This window comes from Bombina bombina, unplaced genomic scaffold (genome assembly GCF_027579735.1).
Source record: "Bombina bombina isolate aBomBom1 unplaced genomic scaffold, aBomBom1.pri scaffold_78_1, whole genome shotgun sequence".
In the NCBI taxonomy this organism is placed as follows: domain Eukaryota; kingdom Metazoa; phylum Chordata; class Amphibia; order Anura; family Bombinatoridae; genus Bombina; species Bombina bombina.
The window spans coordinates 226,271-250,336 of record NW_026511871.1 but is presented as its reverse complement, the minus strand read 5'-3'; positions in this window follow the sequence as shown (position 1 = coordinate 250,336).

Genomic DNA, 24,066 nt, shown 5'->3' with positions numbered 1-24,066 from the left:
AATACACCCCTCACCACACCCACAAATCAGTTTAACGAATAGACAAGAAGTGGGGTGATAAGAAAAAAGTGCAAAAGCATAAAAAATAAGGAATTGGAATAATTGTGCTTTATACAAAAAAATTATAACCACCACAAAAAGGGTGGGCCTCATGGACTCTTGCTAATATGAAAGAAATGAATTTATCAGGTAAGTTCTTACATAAATTATGTTTTCTTTCATGTAATTAGCAAGAGTCCATGAGCTAGTGACATATGGGATAATGACTACCCAAGATGTGATCTTTCCACGCAAGAGTCACTAGAGAGGGAGGGATAAAATAAAGACAGCCAATTCCGCTGAAAAATAATCCACACCCAAAATAAAGTTTAAATTTTATAATGAAAAAAACTGAAAACATAAGCAGAAGATTCAAACTGAAACAGCTGCCTGAAGTACTTTTCTACCAAAAACAGCTTCAGAAGAAGAAAACACATCAAAATGGTAGAATTTAGTAAAAGTATGCAAAGAAGACCAAGTTGCTGCTTTGCAAATCTGATCAACCGAAGCTTCATTCCTAAACGCCCAGGAAGTAGAAACTGACCTAGTAGAATGAGCTGTAATCCATTGAGGCAGAGTTTTACCCGACTCGACATAAGCATGATGAATTAAAGATTTCAACCAAGATGCCAAAGAAATGGCAGAGGCCTTCTGACCTTTCCTAGAACCGGAAAAGATAACAAATAGACTAGAAGTCTTTCGGAAATTCTTAGTAGCTTCAACATATTATTTCAAAGCTCTAACTACATCCAAAGAATGCAATGATTTCTCCTTAGAATTCTTAGGATTAGGACATAATGAAGGAACCACAATTTCTCTACTAATGTTGTTGGAATTCACAACCTTAGGTAAAAATTCAAAAGAAGTTCGCAACACCGCCTTATCCTCATGAAAAATCAGAAAAGGAGACTCACAAGAAAGAGCAGATAATTCAGAAACTCTTCTGGCAGAAGAGATGGCCAAAAGGAACAAAACTTTCCAAGAAAGTAATTTGATGTCCAATAAATGCATAGGTTCAAACGGAGGAGCTTGAAGAGCCCCCAGAACCAAATTCAAATTCCAAGGAGGAGAAATTGACTTAATGACAGGTTTTATACGAACCAAAGCTTGTACAAAACAATGAATATCAGGAAGATTAGCAATCTTTCTGTGAAAAAGAACAGAAAGAGCAGAGATTTGTCCTTTCAAAGAACTTGCAGACAAACCTTTCTCCAAACCATCCTGAAGAAACTGTAAAATTCTCGGAATTCTAAAAGAATGCCAGGAAAAATGATGAGAAAGACACCAACAAATATAAGTCTTCCAGACTCTATAATATATCTCCCTAGATACAGATTTACGAGCCTGTAACATAGTATTAATCACAGAGTCAGAGAAACCTCTTTGACTAAGAATCAAGCGTTCAATCTCCATACCTTTAAATTTAAGGATTTGAGATCCTGATGGAAAAAAGGACCTTGCGACAGAAGGTCTGGTCTTAACGGAAGAGTCCAAGGTTGGCAAGAGGCCATCCGGACAAGATCCGCATACCAAAACCTGTGAGGCCATGCTGGAGCTACCAGCAGAACAAACGAGCATTCCTTCAGAATCTTGGAGATCACTCTTGGAAGAAGAACTACAGGCGGAAAGATATAAGCAGGATGATACTTCCAAGGAAGTGACAATGCATCCACTGATTCCGCTTGAGGATCCCTGGATCTGGACAGATACCTGGGAAGTTTCTTGTTTAGATGAGAGACCATCAGATCTATTTCTGGAAGTCCCCACATTTGGACAATCTGAAGAAATACCTCTGGGTGAAGAGACCATTCGCCCGGATGCAACGTTTGGCGACTGAGATAATCCGCTTCCCAATTGTCTATACCTGGGATATGAACCGCAGAAACTAGACAGGAGCTGGATTCCGCCCATACCAGTATTCGAGATACTTCTTTCATAGCCAGAGGACTGTGAGTCCCTCCTTGATGATTGATGTATGCCACAGTTGTGACATTGTCTGTCTGAAATCAAATGAACGATTCTCTCTTTAGAAGAGGCCATGACTGAAGAGCTCTGAAAATTGCACGGAGTTCCAAAATAATGATTGGTAATCTCACCTCCTGAGATTCCCAAACCCCTTGTGCTGTCAGAGACCCCCAAACAGCTCCCCAACCTGTCAGACTTGCATCTAAACGATGGTGATCTGTCCACCACGTCAGAGAGTGTCGTACAATCGATTTTAAAGATATTAATTGAGATATCTTTGTGTAATCCCTGCACCACTGGTTCAGCATACAGAGCTGAAGAGGTCGCATGTGAAAACGAGCAAAGGGGATCGCGTCCGATGCAGCAGTCATAAGACCTAGAATTTCCATGCATAAGGCTACCGAAGGGAATGATTGTGATTGAAGGTTTCGACAAGCTGAGATCAATTTTAGACGTCTCTTGTCTGTCAGAGACAGAGTCATGGACGCTGAATCTATCTGGAAACCTAAAAAGGTTATTGGAAATTTTTGGAGTGTAGGCGCAAATGAATGCTTTTACCCCTGTCTTGATTATTCAGTATCCTTATCTAAGGGAATTGTATAAAAGATTTGACACTTGTTTAAATAACAAATATATTTATTTGAAAAATAAGAAAAAGAAGAAAAAATCTCTTTAAAAATTCCAATAGGACTTTGTGACAAGTGGTTTACAAGTACTGATTGAGTTTTAGACGGATATGTCTTGTAACCAATATGTGAAGTCTATGACTAGTGTTACAAGATTAATGGTATAGATGTATAGTAACAATATGTTTAGTGACAAAATGTTCATATGAAATACAATGAAACAACCTGTGTGTTTGGAAAATGTTTTAAAAAATAGGACTCATTAGAGTGTTGTACCTAGTGCATTGAAAACCTAGTACACAGTCTAAAAAAGTCAAATATACAGTTTGAAAGGGATCTTTATGTTTGTAGAGTTTTGCTATTCCTAATATTTCTAGTGTTACTATATATATAGAAAAATATTCTTGATCTGAATGCTTGTTCCTGGTATCAACAATTATTAGCTTTCACACAAATTACTGTCATATGAGAAAGGAAAGGAAAATGTTTGAACATTTGTTGCTTAAAATCTTGCAAATATTTTTTGCTTAAAATCTTACAAATATTTCATAAAACATATATTGCAAAAAATGTAAAAATGTATATTTACGGTTAAAAACTGTATTTCTGCAATTTATAAACTTGCTAATAGTCGGCCGACTAGTGTATGGCAATTTAAATTGCACAGGAATTTTTGTATTCGTTGGTAACCCAGTGTCAATAGTAAAAGAAAAAGAAAAACCACCGGTGGATTTGTTGTTTAAAAGTCGTTTTCTTAAAAGCTTTTTTGGATAATTTGTGTCAGTTTATATTAGACACTCCTTTTTTCATCAGTATCCTTGAGTGTTAAACACTGTCAATATGTGTTGAGATAAGAACTGAATTTACCAAAGCTCTACGGTCTAAGGAAGTAATAGAGTAAGGAGCGTTAAGACTTACTGTACTCCTAACCGATTCTGGAGCCTGGTTCGAGTTGTTGCGCTCTTTTTTGGAGGATGTCGAGTTCCGCTGACTGTGTGCAGCTCCGTATCCCTCTGATGTGGGTAGTCTTTGTAATGGTCTGCTGGTATAGACTGAAGTGCTGGAGTTGATTTTCTTTGAAGGCTTTGATCCGTCTTTTACCGCTTATCCAAAAAGCGGGAGGTGTAAAAAACTGGGCTTGTATCAGGTATTGTTTATAGCCTCAGTACCACAGTATTTCGCTACGCGTTTCGGCCTTTACACTGGCCTTTTTCAAGCTGTAATACTGTGTGTTAGTTTGGCGGTCTTTTTATTTGCACAATTTCTTCAATTAGATACTTAGTATTCAATTATTCAATTTATTTTTCAATGGATGGGCATGCAGCTGTTTTGAATTGTCTTTGTAGTTACATTTTGTGTATCACCCATAGATGTAACAGTATTCATTCCTAAATATAAAGATGTAGGCAATTTTCTTTGTGGTTACATTTTGTAGCAATATTCATTCATAATTGTAATGAAGTAGAAAGCGGAGAACTTTTTGCGTGCAGATATAATAGTAGATAATGCGTGTTAAAAAGTAGAAAATGCGTGTTAAAAAGTTTGTAATGTCAAATCTGATTTTTACATTAATCTCATTATTAGTTGTGAATTGTTGGTTGTTTACAAGATGTTTTCAAAATGTTTTTAAGCTACTCTGATGTGAGAAGGTGTAAACAGGAATTTCTGAAGATATAAACAAAATTTAAACAAAATTTCTGAAGAAATAAAAAATGCTTGGTAAAGTCAGAGGAAAAATTGCTTTGTCGTTTGTTGAAGATCATTTGGTAATATATTTATATATGGTGTGTTCATACTTTTACTAAAAACTTGTTTTGACCCTCATATTCCTTTGTTGAGGAGACCTATGATTATCTGAACGAGTATTGTTATGTTTCTTATAGAGATTTTTGAATATGTTTAAACATATTCGTGATCCTTTGTTGAAGGGTTTAGAGATCTATGATCGTATTGAAAAAAATCTATGATTGTATGGGAAAAATGTATGGAAAAAATGTTGGAGAAGTATTCTTTCAGATATAATACGATCAAAAAAATATATATATACTTCTCCAATCGTAGTCGTTTATTGAAGAATTAGAGATTTTTCTATCTGAATTTTTTTTTTTTTTTTTTTCTTTTTTGTAAAAATATTTTTTCAAAATTTCATCTTTACTGTGAGGACTTATATTATTGACTATTTGGGGGTGTTTTATTGTTTTAAGAAGCTGTTTAGGTTGAAATCTATATTGAGACCCTTTGGCTGTAGTGTTTGTAATTTAAAAATCCATTTTGCTTCTGCTTGTAGTAGTGCTGTGGATTGGTTACCCCCTCTAATGTTTTTCTTTAATTTTACAGCTATAGAAAAGATAAAGAATATAAGAAACATAACAATACTCGTTCAGATAATCATAGGTCTCCTCAACAAAGGAATATGAGGGTCAAAACAAGTTTTTAGTAAAAGTATGAACACACCATATATAAATATATTACCAAATGATCTTCAACAAACGACAAAGCAATTTTTCCTCTGACTTTACCAAGCATTTTTTATTTCTTCAGAAATTTTGTTTAAATTTTGTTAATATCTTCAGAAATTCCTGTTTACACCTTCTCACATCAGAGTAGCTTAAAAACATTTTGAAAACATCTTGTAAACAACCAACAATTCACAACTAATAATGAGATTAATGTAAAAATCAGATTTGACATTACAAACTTTTTAACACGCATTTTCTACTTTTTAACACGCATTATCTACTATTATATCTGCACGCAAAAAGTTCTCCGCTTTCTACTTCATTACAATTATGAATGAATATTGCTACAAAATGTAACCACAAAGAAAATTGCCTACATCTTTATATTTAGGAATGAATACTGTTACATCTATGGGTGATACACAAAATGTAACTACAAAGACAATTCAAAACAGCTGCATGCCCATCCATTGAAAAATAAATTGAATAATTGAATACTAAGTATCTAATTGAAGAAATTGTGCAAATAAAAAGACCGCCAAACTAACACACAGTATTACAGCTTGAAAAAGGCCAGTGTAACGGCCGAAACGCGTAGCGAAATACTGTGGTACTAACAAAGAAAAGATTTTACCTACTGAGGCTATAAACAATACCTGATACAAGCCCAGTTTTTTACACCTCCCGCTTTTTGGATAAGCGGTAAAAGACGGATCAAAGCCTTCAAAGAAAATCAACTCCAGCACTTCAGTCTATACCAGCAGACCATTACAAAGACTACCCACATCAGAGGGATACGGAGCTGCACACAGTCAGCGGAACTCGACATCCTCCAAAAAAGAGCGCAACAACTCGAACCAGGCTCCAGAATCGGTTAGGAGTACAGTAAGTCTTAACGCTCCTTACTCTATTACTTCCTTAGACCGTAGAGCTTTGGTAAATTCAGTTCTTATCTCAACACATATTGACAGTGTTTAACACTCAAGGATACTGATGAAAAAAGGAGTGTCTAATATAAACTGACACAAATTATCCAAAAAAGCTTTTAAGAAAACGACTTTTAAACAACAAATCCACCGGTGGTTTTTCTTTTTCTTTTACTATTGACACTGGGTTACCAACGAATACAAAAATTCCTGTGCAATTTAAATTGCCATACACTAGTCGGCCGACTATTAGCAAGTTTATAAATTGCAGAAATACAGTTTTTAACCGTAAATATACATTTTTACATTTTTTGCAATATATGTTTTATGAAATATTTGTAAGATTTTAAGCAAAAAATATTTGCAAGATTTTAAGCAACAAATGTTCAAACATTTTCCTTTCTCATATGACAGTAATTTGTGTGAAAGCTAATAATTGTTGATACCAGGAACAAGCATTCAGATCAAGAATATTTTTCTATATATATAGTAACACTAGAAATATTAGGAATAGCAAAACTCTACAAACATAAAGATCCCTTTCAAACTGTATATTTGACTTTTTTAGACTGTGTACTAGGTTTTCAATGCACTAGGTACAACACTCTAATGAGTCCTATTTTTTAAAACATTTTCCAAACACACAGGTTGTTTCATTGTATTTCATATGAACATTTTGTCACTAAACATATTGTTACTATACATCTATACCATTAATCTTGTAACACTAGTCATAGACTTCACATATTGGTTACAAGACATATCCGTCTAAAACTCAATCAGTATAAATAACAAAAAATAAATATATTTGTTATTTAAACAAGTGTCAAATCTTTTATACAATTCCCTTAGATAAGGATACTGAATAATCAAGACAGGGGTAAAAGCATTCATTTGCGCCTTGTTACAAACTGCTGTTTGTAACTGGCCCTTTAAATGGAAAATTGCCCTGCTTCCCTGGATTTTGGAGAAGCCTATTTGCCAGCCTCCTTCCACATGACTATGGCCCCTGGAAGATTGTGCCCCTGAAAACCTATTAACTTTTGTTGGGTGTGTGTGGCCCTTTGGGAACCGTCTGACGACATATTGTGACTTTGGTGAACAATGCCCCCTTTAAGACTATGTCCCCAGACCTGTGAAATGACTTGTCCCTGACTTTCTCCCACTTGGTTCAGTTTCATTGTGTGCCATTAAGAGTTAAATTTTGTTCAGCTTCAAGAAACCTATTCTAAATACAAGTCTGCTGGGATTAGCTCTAATTAGGTTTAGTGATCAACTTTCCCATTGTCTAATCAGACTAGTATTGATAAGGTGGACTGCATTGTTTTATTGTGTGTAATGTTATCTGCTGAAGTAAATGTTGTGGCCTGTCAAAGGGAGTGTCTCTCTATCTAATATCAAATGTGTGATGGGGGATTTTATGCCTCCCCCTGAGAGTGTCCTGTTTGCATGTAACCTCAATAAAAAGGAGGCTGTGTGCTCCAGCACATCAGACCTATTTTTGACCCTCTAACTTGCAGCTTTGACTCATGTTTGTAGGGGACAGCTTATAATCACTACAGGGATTGCTATGTTTTTCATACTCCCTTAGCTACAGGGATTGCTACAGAAGGAAGAGGTTCGCCTACTGGAGCCTGGTCGTAGGTCCAGGGCGCAGAGCAGACGGCGAGATACCAGCCCAGCAGCGGTGGTTCATATAGTCTGCATTACTGATGGTGGCTACGCAGTAGTTATAGTGTCCACGGTGCTGCTGCTCCTTTGGTGAGCGCTAGGAGCATCCTTTTCTACGGTCCAACTTCCAGCCAGCCTGGAGGCAACCGTAACATTTGGCGGCAGCGGTGGGATTGGCGTCCTAGCGCAAGGAGCAGCACCACAACAGCACTGGTATCGTAGGAAAGTTATTGAGGGCAACGCTAGCCACTGCGCAGCGTCCCTACCTACAGCAGCATGGAGCTGACAAGATACTGGTCAGAACCCTGTGAAGAGCACCTCAACCTGATCCGTCGCTATGAGGGCGCGGATTTCGTTCCAGAGGTAAAGAGGCGGCTAGTCCGATATGGTCCAGACCCTGTGCAGGAGGTAGTCAGTCGCCTCATCCGGGAATTGGCTACTGAGAACGAAGCAGCACGAGCCTTTGAGCGCCAACTGTGGAGTTTGGGGGTATGGACACCTGCTCTCCAGCGAGAAAATGAGTTACAGGGGGCAGAGACAGTTGGTCCTGTCCCCCAGCAGCAGAGGAATATGCAGGGAATTGTGAGCCCAGACTCCATTCCCCAGCGGCTGGAAGTATGTAAGGGAGAGGAGAGCAGCGACCTCCCTCCCCAGCGGCAGTATACTGTGCAGAGGGAAGAGACAACCGGTCTCCTTCCCCAACCCCAACCAGAGATACCAGAGGCAGCAGGCCTCATAGACTGGTCCTGGGAGGACCCCCAGCAGGCAGGTGGAGATGGGACCGCAGTCTCTCTACCGGCCCTACAGGGATGCTGGGCAGGCGGCCCAGATCCCCAGCGACAGACCCAGCTACAGGGAGGGGAGAGCATCGACCTCCCTCCCCAGCCGGAGTGTGCCTTCCAGGGAGAGGAGACAACCGGTCTCTCTCCCCAGCCGCAGCATGTTCCACAGGAAGCGGAGAGCATCGACCTCCCTTCCCAACGGCCGCCGGAGTATCAGGAGGAGGAGGTAAGCCAATCTCCCCCTCCCCAGCTAACTCCTAACTTGGGCCCAGGGTTAACAGTGGAGATGTTAACCCCCACTGTCCCCCACGTTCCCTTTGCCACCGGGCAGGACTATGCCCCAATTCCCCCAGCAGAAGAGCTGGCATCAGGACAGAGCGCTGCTGGCCTCTGCCCTACAGACCTTGTCCTTGTTACAGGACTGGCCTGCAAACCCCTCACCCCAGCAGAAGCGCTGGCACCAGGGCAGAGTGCCGCTGGCCTCTGCCCCCCAAGTACCATCAGCTATTTGCCCAGCTGCGCCTGGAAGGCCGAGGATGCTACACTTTCATCCTACAACCTGGAACTTACAGGCCAGTACTACGTATTGTGGGGGGGCTACTTTGCTGCTAACGATTATTTGTGGGTGGGTTGCGAGACTAACTTAGGCACTGACCGGCAGAAGGTCAGGTGCCTGGTTAGTCTCCCTCCAAAAGGGGAGATATGTTACAAACTGCTGTTTGTAACTGGCCCTTTAAATGGAAAATTGCCCTGCTTCCCTGGATTTTGGAGAAGCCTATTTGCCAGCCTCCTTCCACATGACTATGGCCCCTGGAAGATTGTGCCCCTGAAAACCTATTAACTTTTGTTGGGTGTGTGTGGCCCTTTGGGAACCGTCTGACGACATATTGTGACTTTGGTGAACAATGCCCCCTTTAAGACTATGTCCCCAGACCTGTGAAATGACTTGTCCCTGGCTTTCTCCCACTTGGTTCAGTTTCATTGTGTGCCATTAAGAGTTAAATTTTGTTCAGCTTCAAGAAACCTATTCTAAATACAAGTCTGCTGGGATTAGCTCTAATTAGGTTTAGTGATCAACTTTCCCATTGTCTAATCAGACTAGTATTGATAAGGTGGACTGCATTGTTTTATTGTGTGTAATGTTATCTGCTGAAGTAAATGTTGTGGCCTGTCAAAGGGAGTGTCTCTCTATCTAATATCAAATGTGTGATGGGGGATTTTATGCCTCCCCCTGAGAGTGTCCTGTTTGCATGTAACCTCAATAAAAAGGAGGCTGTGTGCTCCAGCACATCAGACCTATTTTTGACCCTCTAACTTGCAGCTTTGACTCATGTTTGTAGGGGACAGCTTATAATCACTACAGGGATTGCTATGTTTTTCATACTCCCTTAGCTACAGGGATTGCTACAGAAGGAAGAGGTTCGCCTACTGGAGCCTGGTCGTAGGTCCAGGGCGCAGAGCAGACGGCGAGATACCAGCCCAGCAGCGGTGGTTCATATAGTCTGCATTACTGATGGTGGCTACGCAGTAGTTATAGTGTCCACGGTGCTGCTGCTCCTTTGGTGAGCGCTAGGAGCATCCTTTTCTACGGTCCAACTTCCAGCCAGCCTGGAGGCAACCGTAACACGCCTACACTCCAAAAATTTCCAAAACCTCTCCTGTACACCTAAGTAAGATATTTTTTGGGGAAAATATCCTAGGAGTAAAAGGCTTACCCCATTAGGCAGCGCAAAAAAGTTTTATACTTCACTCACCTAACCTAAAAAGGTTACCCTTGTCTGAGGAATCAATTAACTTTTCGGTAAATTGATCCTCCAACCATGATCTTGAAGAAACAACACAAGTCAATTCGTATGGCTAATTGTGAAGACTGAGCAAGTACCAAGATATCGTCCAAATAAGGAAATACCACAATACCCTGTTCTCTGATTACAGACAGAAGGGCACCGAGAACCTTTGTAAAAATTCTTGGAGCTGTTGCTAGGCCAAACGGCAGAGCCACAAACTGGTAATGCTTGTCTAGGAAAGAGAATCTCAGAAACTGATAGTGATCTGGATGAATCGGAATATGCAGATATGCATCCTGTAAATCTATTGTGGACATATAATGCCCTTGCTGAACAAAAGGCAGGATAGTCCTTATAGTTACCATTTTGAATGTTGGTATCCTTACATAACGATTCAATATTTTTAGATCCAGAACCGGTCTGAAGGAATTCTCCTTCTTTGGTACAATGAAGAGATTTGAATAAAACCCCAGCCCCTGTTCCAGAACTGGAACTGGCATAATTACTCCTGCCAACTCTAGATCTGAAACACATTTCAGAAATGCTTGAGCCTTCGCTGGATTTACTGGGACACGGGAAAGAAAAAATCTCTTTGCAGGAGGCCTTATCTTGAAGCCAATTCTGTACCCTTCTGAAACAATGTTTTGAATCCAAAGATTGTGAATTGAATTGATCTAAATTTCTTTGAAAAATCGTAATCTGCCCCTACCAGCTGAGCTGGAATGAGGGCCGCACCTTCATGTGGACTTGGGAGCTGGCTTTGGTTTTCTAAAAGGCTTGGAGTTATTCCAGACTGGAGATGGTTTCCAAACTGAAACTGCTCCTGAGGATGAAGGATCAGGCTTTTGTTCCTTATTGTGACGAAAGGAACGAAAACGATTATTAGACCTAAATTTACCTTTAGATTTTTTATCCTGTGGTAAAAAAGTTCCTTTCCCTCCAGTAACAGTTGAGATAATAGAATCCAACTGAGAACCAAATAATTTATTACCCTGGAAAGAAAGGGAAAGCAAAGTTGACTTAGAAGACATATCAGCATTCCAAGTTTTAAGCCATAAAGCTCTTCTAGCTAAAATAGCTAGAGACATATACCTGACATCAACTCTAATGATATCAAAGATGGCATCACAAATAAAGTTATTAGCATGTCGAAGAAGATTAACAATGATATGAGAATTATGATCTGTTACTTGTTGCGCTAAAGCTTCTAACCAAAAAGTTGAAGCTGCAGCAACATCCGCTTAAAGATATAGCAGGTCTAAGCAGATTACCTGAACATAAGTAAGCTTTTCTTAGAAAGGATTCAATCTTCCTATCTAAAGGATCCTTAAAGGAAGTACTATCTGCCGTAGGAATAGTAGTACGTTTAGCAAGAGTAGAGATAGCCCCATCAACTTTAGGAATTTTGTCCCAAAAACAGAATTTATGCTTACCTGATAAATTACTTTCTCCAACGGTGTGTCCGGTCCACGGCGTCATCCTTACTTGTGGGAATATCTCTTCCCCAACAGGAAATGGCAAAGAGTCCCAGCAAAGCTGGCCATATAGTCCCTCCTAGGCTCCGCCCACCCCAGTCATTCGACCGACGGACAGGAGGAAAAAAATAGGAGAAACCATATGGTACTGTGGTGACTGTAGTTAGAGAAAATAATTCATCAGACCTGATTAAAAAACCAGGGCGGGCCGTGGACCGGACACACCGTTGGAGAAAGTAATTTATCAGGTAAGCATAAATTCTGTTTTCTCCAACATTGGTGTGTCCGGTCCACGGCGTCATCCTTATTTGTGGGAACCAATACCAAAGCTTTAGGACACGGATAAAGGGAGGGAGCAAATCAGGTTACCTAAACGGAAGGCACCACGGCTTGCAAAACCTTTCTCCCAAAAATAGCCTCCGAAGAAGCAAAAGTATCAAATTTGTAAAATTTGGCAAAAGTGCGCAGTGAAGACCAAGTCGCTGCCTTACATATCTGATCAACAGAAGCCTCGTTCTTGAAGGCCCATGTGGAAGCCACAGCCCTAGTAGAGTGAGCTGTGATTCTTTCAGGAGGCTGCCGTCCGGCAGTCTCATAAGCCAATCGGATGATGCTTTTAAGCCAAAAGGAAAGAGAGGTAGAAGTCGCTTTTTGACCTCTCCTTTTACCAGAATAGATAACAAACAGAGAAGAAGTTTGCCTGAAATCTTTTGTAGCCTCTAAATAGAATTTTAGGGCACGGACTACGTCCAAATTGTGTAACAAACGTTCCTTCTTTGAAACTGGATTCGGACACAAAGAAGGTACAACTATCTCCTGGTTAATATTTTTGTTAGAAACAACTTTAGGAAGAAAACCAGGCTTAGTACGCAAAACCACCTTATCTGCATGGAACACCAGATAGGGCGGAGAACACTGCAGAGCAGATAACTCTGAAACTCTTCTAGCAGAAGAAATAGCAATCAAAAACAAAACTTTCCAAGATAATAACTTAATATCTATGGAATGTAGAGGTTCAAACGGAACCCCTTGAAGAACTGAAAGAACTAGATTTAGACTCCAGGGAGGAGTCAAAGGTCGGTAAACAGGCTTGATCCTAACCAAAGCCTGAACAAATGCTTGAACATCTGGCACAGCTGCCAGTCGTTTGAGTAGTAAGACAGATAAAGCAGAAATCTGTCCCTTTAGAGAACTCGCAGATAATCCTTTCTCCAAACCTTCTTGTAGAAAGGAAAGAATCTTAGGAATTTTTATCTTATTCCATGGGAATCCCTTGGATTCACACCAACAGATATATGTTTTCCATATTTTATGGTAAATCTTTCTAGTTACCGGTTTTCTGGCCTGAACCAGAGTATCTATCACAGAATCTGAAAACCCACGCTTTGATAGAATCAAGCGTTCAATCTCCAAGCCGTCAGCTGGAGGGAGACCAGATTCGGATGTACGAATGGACCCTGAACAAGAAGGTCCTGTCTCAAAGGTAGCTTCCATGGTGGAACCGATGACATATTCACCAGGTCTGCATACCAAGTCCTGCGTGGCCACGCAGGAGCTATCAAGATCACCGGAGCCCTCTCCTGTTTGATCCTGGCTATCAGCCTGGGAATGAGAGGAAACGGTGGAAACACATAAGCTAGGTTGAAGGTCCAAGGTGCTACTAGTGCATCTATTAGAGTCGCCTTGGGATCCCTGGATCTGGACCCGTAGCAAGGAACCTTGAAGTTCTGACGAGACGCCATCAGATCCATGTCTGGAATGCCCCATAATTGAGTCAACTGGGCAAAGATCTCCGGGTGGAGTTCCCACTCCCCCAGATGGAATGTCTGACGACTCAGATAATCCGCTTCCCAGTTTTCCACACCTGGGATGTGGATCGCAGATAGATGGCAGGAATGATCCTCCGCCCATTGAATTATTTTGGTCACTTCTTTCATCGCCAGGGAACTCCTTGTTCCCCCCTGATGATTGATATAAGCAACATTCGTCATGTTGTCTGATTGGAATCTTATGAATCTGGCCTTTGCAAGTTGAGGCCAAGCCCTGAGAGCATTGAATATCGCTCTTAGTTCCAGAATGTTTATCGGGAGAAGAGACTCTTCCCGAGACCATAGTCCCTGAGCTTTCAGGGATTCCCAGACCGCGCCCCAGCCCACTAGACTGGCGTCGGTCGTGACAATGACCCACTCTGGTCTGCGGAAGCTCATTCCCTTGGATAGATGGTCCAGGGTCAGCCACCAACGGAGTGAATCTCTGGTCTTTTGATCTACTTGAATCACTGGAGACAAGTCTGTATAGTCCCCATTCCACTGTTTGAGCATGCACAGTTGTAATGGTCTTAGATGAATCCGTGCAAAAGGAACTATGTCCATTGCTGCAACCATCAACCCTACTACTTCCATGTACTGAGCTATGGAAGGACGTGGAACAGAATGAAGAACTTGACAAGTGCTTAGAAGTTTTGACTTTCTGACTTCTGTCAGAAAAATCCTCATTTCTAAGGAATCTATTATTGTTCCCAAGAAGGGAACTCTTGTTGACGGAGACAGAGAACTTTTTTCTATGTTTACCTTCCATCCGTGCGATCTGAGAAAGGCCAGAACTATGTCTGTATGAGCCTTTGCTTTTGAAAGAGACGACGCTTGTATTAGAATGTCGTCCAAGTATGGTACTACTGCAATGCCCCTCGGTCTTAGAACCGCTAGAAGGGACCCGAGTACCTTTGTGAAAATCCTTGGAGCAGTGGCTAACCCGAATGGGAGGGCCACAAACTGGTAATGTTTGTCCAGAAATGCGAACCTTAGGAACTGATGATGTTCTTTGTGGATAGGAATATGTAGGTACGCATCCTTTAGATCTACGGTAGTCATAAATTGACCTTCCTGGATAGTGGGTAGAATCGTTCGAATGGTTTCCATTTTGAACGATGGTACCCTGAGAAATTTGTTTAGGATCTTTAAATCCAGAATTGGTCTGAAGGTTCCCTCTTTTTTGGGAACTATGAACAGATTTGAGTAAAATCCCATTCCTTGTTCCGTCATTGGAACTGGGTGTATCACTCCCATCTTTAACAGGTCTTCTACACAATGTAAGAACGCCTGTCTCTTTATTTGGTTGGAGGATAAGTGAGACATGTGGAACCTTCCCCTTGGGGGTAGTTCCTTGAATTCCAGAAGATAACCCTGAGAAACTATTTCTAGCGTCCAGGGATCCTGAACATCTCTTGCCCAGGCCTGAGCGAAGAGAGAGAGTCTGCCCCCCACTAGATCCGGTCCCGGATCGGGGGCTACTCCTTCATGCTGTTTTGTTAGCAGCAGCAGGTTTCTTGGCCTGCTTACCCTTGTTCCAGCCTTGCATAGGTTTCCAGGCTGGTTTGGTCTGTGAGGCATTACCCTCTTGCTTAGAGGATGCAGGATTAGAGGTCGGTCCGTTTCTGAAATTGCGAAAGGAACGAAAATTAGACTTATTCTTGGCCTTGAAAGGCCTATCTTGTGGAAGGGCGTGGCCCTTTCCTCCAGTGATGTCTGAAATAATCTCTTTTAATTCTGGCCCAAAGAGAGTTTTACCTATGAAAGGGATGTTAAGCAATTTTGTCTTGGATGATACATCCGCTGACCAAGACTTTAGACAAAGCGCTCTGCGCGCCACAATTGCAAACCCTGAATTTTTCGCTGCTAACCTGGCTAATAGCAAAGCGGCATCTAAAATAAAAGAGTTAGCCAACTTAAGTGCGTGAACTCTGTCCATAACCTCCTCATACGGAGTCTCTCTACTGAGCGACTTTTCCAGTTCCTCGAACCAGAAACACGCTGCTGTAGTGACAGGGATAATGCACGAAATGGGTTGTAGAAGGTAACCTTGCTGTACAAAAATCTTTTTAAGCAAACCTTGCAATTTTTTATCCATAGGATCTTTGAAAGCACAACTATCCTCAATAGGAATAGTAGTGCGCTTGTTTAGAGTAGAAACTGCCCCCTCGACCTTAGGGACTGTCTGCCATAAGTCCTTTCTGGGGTCGACCATAGGAAATAATTTCTTAAATATAGGGGGGGGGGGGAACAAAAGGTATGCCGGGCTTCTCCCACTCCTTATTCACTATGTCCGCCACCCGCTTGGGTATAGGAAAAGCGTCGGGGTGCACCGGAACCTCTAGGAACTTGTCCATTTTGCATAATTTCTCTGGAATGACCAAGTTGTCACAATCATCCAGAGTAGATAACACCTCCTTAAGCAGTGCGCGGAGATGTTCTAATTTAAATTTAAATGTCACAACATCAGGTTCAGCTTGTTGAGAAATTTTTCCTGAATCTGAAATTTCCCCATCTGACAAAACCTCCCTCATGGCCACTTCAGATTGGTGCGAGGGTATGACAGAACAATTATCATCAGCGCCCTCTTGCTCTTCAGTGTTTAAAACAGAGCAATCGCGCTTTCTCTGATATGCAGGCATTTTGGATAAAATATTTGCTATGGAGTTATCCATTACAGCCGTCAATTGTTGAATGGTAATAAGCATTGGCGCGCTAGAAGTACTAGGGGCCTCCTGCGTGGGCAAAACTGGTGTAGACACAGTAGGAGATGATGTAGTATCATGTCTACTCCCCTCATCTGAGGAATCATCTTGGGCAATTTCATTATCTGTGGCAGTACTGTCCTTACTTTGTTTGGACGCTATGGCACAATTATCACACAATTTTGAATGGGGAGACACATTGGCTTTCATACATATAGAACATAGCTTATCCGAAGGCACAGACATGTTAAACAGGCTTAAACTTGTCAATAAAGCACAAAAACCATTTTAAATCAAAACCGTTACTGTCTCTTTAAATTTTAAACAGAACACACTTTATTACTGAATATGTGAAAAAATATGAAGGAATTGTTCAAAATTTACCAAAATTTCACCACGGTGTCTTAAAGCATTAAAAGTATTGCACACCAATTTTCAGAGCTTTAACCCTTAAAATAACGGAACCGGAGCCGTTTACAAATTTAACCCCTATACAGTCCCAGCTACAGCCTTTGCTGCGACTTTGCCAAACCCAGAGGGGAATACGATACCAAATGACGCCTTCTAGAAACTTTTCCAGCTACTTTGAGATCCTCACACATGCATCTGCATGTCTTGCTCTCAAAAACAACTGCGCAGGAATGGCGCGAAAATGAGTCTCAGCCCACAACTGGGAAGGCCCTCTCTGACTGGAAAAGGTGTCTAACATAGTGCCTGCCGTTAAAAAACGTTCCCCAAGTTTATAAATGTGAATTATCAGCATAAACATGTATAAAATGTCCAAATAAAGCAATCGATTTAGCCCATAAAAGTGTCTACCAGTTTTATAGCCCATATAAAGCCCTTTATTCTGTTTGAGACTAAGAAAATGGCTTACCGGTCCCCATGAGGGGAAATGACAGCCTTCCAGCATTACACAGTCTTGTTAGAAATATGGCTAGTCATACCTTAAGCAGAAAAGTCTGCTAACTGTTTCCCCCAACTGAAGTTACTTCATCTCAACAGTCCCATGTGGAAACAGCAATCAATTTTAGTTACTGTCTGCTAAAATAATCTTCCTCTCACAAACAGAAATCTTCATCCTTTTCTGTTTCAGAGTAAATAGTACATACCAGCACTATTTTAAAATATCAAACACTTGATAGAAGAATAAAAACTAAATTTAAACACCAAAAAACTCTTAACCATCTCCGTGGAGATGTTGCCTGTGCAACGGCAAAGAGAATGACTGGGGTGGGCGGAGCCTAGGAGGGACTATATGGCCAGCTTTGCTGGGACTCTTTGCCATTTCCTGTTGGGGAAGAGATATTCCCACAAGTAAGGATGACGCAGTGGACCGGACACACCAATGTTGGAGACATTATAATCTGTCAGATGGCACAGGATATAATTGCTTAAAACGTTTAGAAGGAGTAAATTAATTACCCAAATTATTCTATTCCCTGGAGATTACTTCAGAAATAGCATCAGGGACAGGAAAAACTTCTGGAATAACTACAGGAGATTTAAAAACCTTATTTAAACGTTTAGATTTAGTATCAAGAGGACCAGAATCCTCAATTTCTAATGCAATTAAGACTTCTTTAAGTAAAGAACGAATAAATTCCATTTTGAATAAATATGAAGATTTATCAGCATCAACCTCTGAGACAGAATCCTCTGAACCAGAGGAACCATTATCAGAATCAGAATGATGATGTTCATTTAAAAATTCATCTGAAAAATGAGAAGTTTTAAAAGACCTTTTACGTTTACTAGAAGGAGGAATAACAGACATAGCCTTCTTAATGGATTTAGAAACAAAATCTCTTATGTTAACAGGAACACTCTGAGTATTAGATGTTGATGGAACAGCAACAGGTAATGTAACATTACTAAAGGAAATATTATCTGCATTAACAAGTTTGTCATGACATTCATTACAAACAACAGCTGGAGGAATAGATACCATAAGTTTACAGCAGATACACTTAACTTTGGTAGATCCAGCACCAGGCAGCGTTTTTCCAGAAGTATCTTCTGACTCAGTGTCAATCTGGGACATCTTGCAATATGTAATAGAAAAAACAACATATAAAGCAAAATTGATCAAATTCCTTAAATGACAGTTTCAGGAATGGGAAAAAATGCCAGTGAACAAGCTTCTAGCAACCAGAAGCAATAAATAATGAGACTTAAATAATGTGGAGACAATAGTGACGCCCATATTTTTTAGCGCCAAAAAAAGACGCCCACATTATTTGGCGCCTAAATGCTTTTGGCGCCAAAAATGAAGCCGCATCCGGAACGCCGACACTTTTGGCGCAAAAAATAGTCAAAAATGACGCAACTTCCGGCGACACGTATGACGCCGGAAACAGAAAAAAAAATTTGCGCCAAAAAAGTCCGCGCCAAGAATGACTCAATAAAATGAAGCATTTTCAGCCCCCGCAAGCCTAACAGCCCACAGGGAAAAAGTCAAATTGATTTATTCATATGCATTATCCCAAATATGAAACTGACTGTCTGAAAATAAGGAACATTGAACATCCTGAGTCAAGGCAAATAAATGTTTGAATACATATATTTAGAACTTTATATAAAAGTGCCCAACCATAGCTTAGAGTGTCACAGAAAATAATACTTACTTACCCCAGGACACTCATCTACATGTAGTAGAAAGCCAAACCAGTACTGAAACGAGAATCAGTAGAGGTAATGGTATATATAAGAGTATATCGTCGATCTGAAAAGGGAGGTAAGAGATGAATCTCTACGACCGATAACAGAGAACCTATGAAATAGACCCCGTAGAAGGAGATCATTGAATTCAAATAGGCAATACTCTCCTCACATCCCTCTGACATTCACTGCACGCTGAGAGGAAAACCGGGCTTCAAACTGCTGCGGAGCGCATATCAACGTAGAATCTAACACAAACTTACTTCACCACCTCCATAGGAGGCAAAGTTTGTAAAACTGATTTGTGGATGTGGTGAGGGGTGTATTTATAGGCATTTTGAGGTTTGGGAAACTTTGCCCCTCCTGGTAGGAATGTATATCCCATACGTCACTAGCTCATGGACTCTTGCTAATTACATGAAAGAAATAAAAAACTAATAATAAAAAAACCCAAAGGGAAGGAGTCACTCAAGGAGGGAAAACCTAAGAAATGTAAGGAAATATAATACTCCTCTGGTTCTTAAAACAACTGTTTATTTAAATGTTGCATGTTTGTCAAGTCACATACATTTTTTTTTTTTGAGCACTAGCATATATTTTTCAAATAACATTTTTTTCTTTTTAAAAAAAGGAATCCAATAAGGGCCACAATACCTTTTATTGCACGAATTGTAGAATAACACTTATACCCTTAATTAAGTACACTATTGTTAAGTTATGAGTCTATATGGACCATTATGTCAGCACATTTCCCACACGTTCAACAATTAAATTGTATCAGAATATACTATCTAAGAATGTTTCTTTCTTTCCTTCACGTCCCCAGTATACACGGGGGTTAAATATACCTATATTAATAGAATGCCTTTTAGATTTAGACCCCCTTCCGGTCAGCACTATCCTACACACATTAATCCAGAAATGGAGCACAGTTTTATTTTCACTTTTTTATATATTTTAACACGTTTTTTAGGTTTTCTCTTTTTTGACACGTATTAGGACACTTTTCTCTATACAAGTGCAACAATTACCATCTGAAACCAGAAGGATGTTCCTTCCCATATGTGAGTTTATCTTATCATACCAATAGGCTCCCTTTATGATAACATTCCTTTGTTATGCCTAGCCTTGCAACATTTGAGGTATTTGATTAATTCCTTATATGAGGTTGCGCGAACCTGTGACTCAGTAACCTCCCACCTTTTCTATTTGCCTGAGTTTTGCGCTTTTTTGTCCTTATATTTATATAGGTAGATCTGCCCTAGCTTACTGAACATTCAGTTAATGACAAAATACATCCCGCAAATAGATAGATGCTTATCAGACCACGTCAGGAAAATACACCTTTTTCTCCCACCAATAGTACTGTAGGGAAGGCAACCAATCAGTATCGAGGATTGAGATAAGCCTCCTAAATGCCAGCCAATAAAAAGCCCGAAGAAAGGCGGGCGCCCCACCTTTGACAAAGCCTTTTTTGGCAAAACATGTCAGGGAAGCTGGAGAATATTCTCCGTTTTTAACTTTAACAACTGTGTGAATTTGTGGTAGAATGCCTTATTAGAATTTAATTTAAAATGGTATGTCTGTGTGTGAGTGAGACCTTGTAAAATCGAGCCACCTTAATCTTATATCGATTACTCTTACAAGTAACTTTATCAAATGGAGTCTAATTTTAAACTCAGCATATGCACTATAACTTGCAGTATCGATCTAAAAAAACGGCAGTATTGCAACAGGGGCCATACAAAGGCAAAATATTCTCAACTATATCCTGATACTACAAGTGTGACTTTACAAACAGCCTCCCACTGGGATAGGTGGTAATTTGTTGCTTATTGAGATTAGTAGTATTAATAAATAAAGCACAAACACAGTGCAACACTATAACGAAACTACTAACAAAATAGAATTGAATTATATACAAAGTGATATTTGTTAGTTTGTAACATTATCAGGAAAGCAATAAATGTAACAATCAGACCACTTTTGCACCTATATAGAGTGTTACAAGATTCTTATCTTGCTAATCTTTATCTGGTCTTCCCTTTGCCGGTTGTGTTACCAGAAGCAAAGCAGTTCATACGATACTGCAATCAGAGTTTGCTCACAATACAGAATATTTAGTACCCAGTACAGGGTATACACATGAGTATTTCTACCATATTACTAAGTGCACATTTACTATTTTCAAGTTCATTAGTGTACGCAATGTGCATCCCGATATATGAATTCAGGACTCCAGCAATTTTCAGTGTATACTCGTTTAGGTGTGTTATGATAATTGTAGGACATTTCAGGGCATTATATTTATGTTCTAGACTCTGACATCATTGTACTCAAAAAGGACATTATAATTGGGGTTCTCTATATATTAGTATCTTCACTCACCCCTAAGATACGTGAGGATCTTATCCTAATGGGGGTCTGTAATTTGAAAGTGATACAATCCCAACCTAGGGCTGTATCACTAATTATTATAAACCAATATATTCATTCACCCCCTCCTCAAGTGAACATAACTTGGAAAGCATACCACATACTGGTCAAACTATTCTCCTCTGAGTTGCATTCTCCCATGTTCACACTGGTTGGAATTTTAATACCCTTTTCTTTTTCCTTTTTTCGCCTTTTCCTGGGCCCCTACCTAGGTATCTATGCCCATTTATCCTTTATTTGCTGTTGAGTGCTAATAAGTACACTCTTTCAATTGCTGTTTGCAATTGATTTTTCTAATATTTTGGTAGACCTATGAATTTAATCTATACTGTTCCCATAAAAACACAATATTGTGATAGACATTCAATCTACCAGTAGTGTAAAAGAAGTATCTTTCCATTTTAATAATAAAATCCACTTGTTCTAACCAGTTATCTATTGTTGGGATATATGGAGATTTCCAATGCCTTGGAATTAGTTTTTTGGCGGCATTGATCATCATCTGAGTTAAAGCATGTCTTAATTTACAGGTGATATTAGATAAGTCATTAAAAATTACCAACATTGGGGATGGCTCTAAGGTTAGGCCTATAACCTTTCCAATTTCTATATATACAGCTCTCCAATACAGACGCAGTAGATCACAGTCCCACCAAATGTGGAACATGGTACCTACCTGGCCGCATCCTCTACAGCATCTGTTATTCGCACTCTTAAACATGTACTTTAATCTATTGGGGGTCAGGTACCATCTCAACAAAACTTTTAGATTAGTTTCCATACAGGAGGATGAGTGTCAAGCTTAAATTTTAAGGACATCACCTCCGAATCTGTCTTGGGTAATTTACTACCTGAGTCAGACAGTTCCTCTTCTGACAGAACCTCCCTACCACCCCCTTCAGAGTCCTGGGAAGTTTGCCAAAAAACACAAGTAAAAAACAATTGACAGGCAAATTATAATGTGGCTACTGTAACTTTAAGGAAAAAAACGGCACCGCATAAGCTTACAGCTTCTGAGCGCAGCTAAATGCAAGTAACACTGTTAAGATTTTTTTAAAAACAAAAAACTTTGTCACCTCGCACCTCCGCTGCGGCGCCTACCTTCCCGCTACCAGACTGATCCTTCACACCACCCGGTAAACTTAAATGGCACTTGTAATCAGCAGAGTAGGAGACTACATGAAAAACTCACTCCGGAACTGCCACAGAACTGCGCTATGAAAGAGCGCGAGAAGTAAGCCCCGCCCTTCGTGGGTGTAAACCAACGGCCATTACCGTAGCATAAGGAAATGTAAAAAATAAAATACATCTAATCCCCAGCGTCAGCAGCCCATCAAAAATCACCCCACATAACATGTCCTAGCACTTCAAGGCTCCTAAACGATGCCTGAGTGTCTAGCAACAAACATCCGCACACATTAACTCCCAGCCCTCAATACTTAAAAATACCGGAGTCTGGAAATTAAATTGAAACGTTTTGTGCACCAATATCCCAGCGCTTCTGGGTAGAATACAACTAGAGTGTCTGGGTCAAATCACTATTTTAGAAGGGAGATCTATCATAGCCCCCAAAAATCAATAGTGCCAGTACAGTTAATCTGAGAAACTTTTGCCCAGAAGAAACAAACTGCACCTACCTCCATGCTGAGGAACAGCATGATAACCTACAGTATCAAGAGATCCACTCTTCCTCCTGAGGTCCTATGAAATCAGAAGGGTCCTAGTTAGTAGAGTCTAAGACCAAACACATAGAATCAGCATAAGCGTGGGAGGCGCAGTGAAGCTAAAACTCCACTAGTTCCCATAGCCTAACAGGCTAACACTCCAGATGCTACACTATAATAAAATAGTACACATTGGCACCATTTAAAAATAAAAAACTCTTGATTGAAGAATCTTAACACCTCACTTTACCTCTTCCTATCACTAACACAGACAAAGAGAATGACTGGGGTGGGATGGAAGGGAGGAGCTATATATGAAGCTCTGCTGTGGAGCTCTTTGCCTCCTCCTGCTGACCAGGAGGTGATATCCCACAAGTAAGGATGAAATTTGTGGACTCGTCATATCTTGTAAAAGAAATCAGAAAAGGACATTCACAAGAAAGAGCAGATAATTATGAAACTCTTCTAGCAGAAGAGATGGCCAAAAGGAACAACACTTTCCAAGAAAGTAGTTTAATGTACAAAAAAAATGCATAGGCTCAAATGGAGGAGCATGTAAAGCCTTCAAAACTAAATTAAGACTCCAAGGAGGAGAGATTGATTTAATGACAGGCTTGATACAAACCAAAGCCTGTACAAAACCATGAATATCAGGAAGTTTAGCAATCTTTCTGTGAAAAAGAACAGAAAGAGCAGAGATTTGTCCCTTCAAGGAACTTGTAGACAAACCCTTATCCAAACCATCCTGAAGAAACTGTAAAATTTTAGGAATTCTGAAAGAATACCAAGAGAATTTATGAGAACACCATAAAATATAAATCTTCCAAACTCGATAAAAAATCTTTCTAGAAACAGATTTAAAAGCCTGTAACATAGTATTAATCACAACGTCAGAGAAACCTCTATGACTAAGCATTAGTCGTTCAATTTCCATACCTTCAAATGTAATGATTTGAGATCCTGATGGAAAAACGGACCTTGAGACAGAATGTCCGGCCTTAATGGAAGTGGCCAAGGTTGGCAACTGGACATCCGAACAAGATCCGCATACCAAAACCTGTG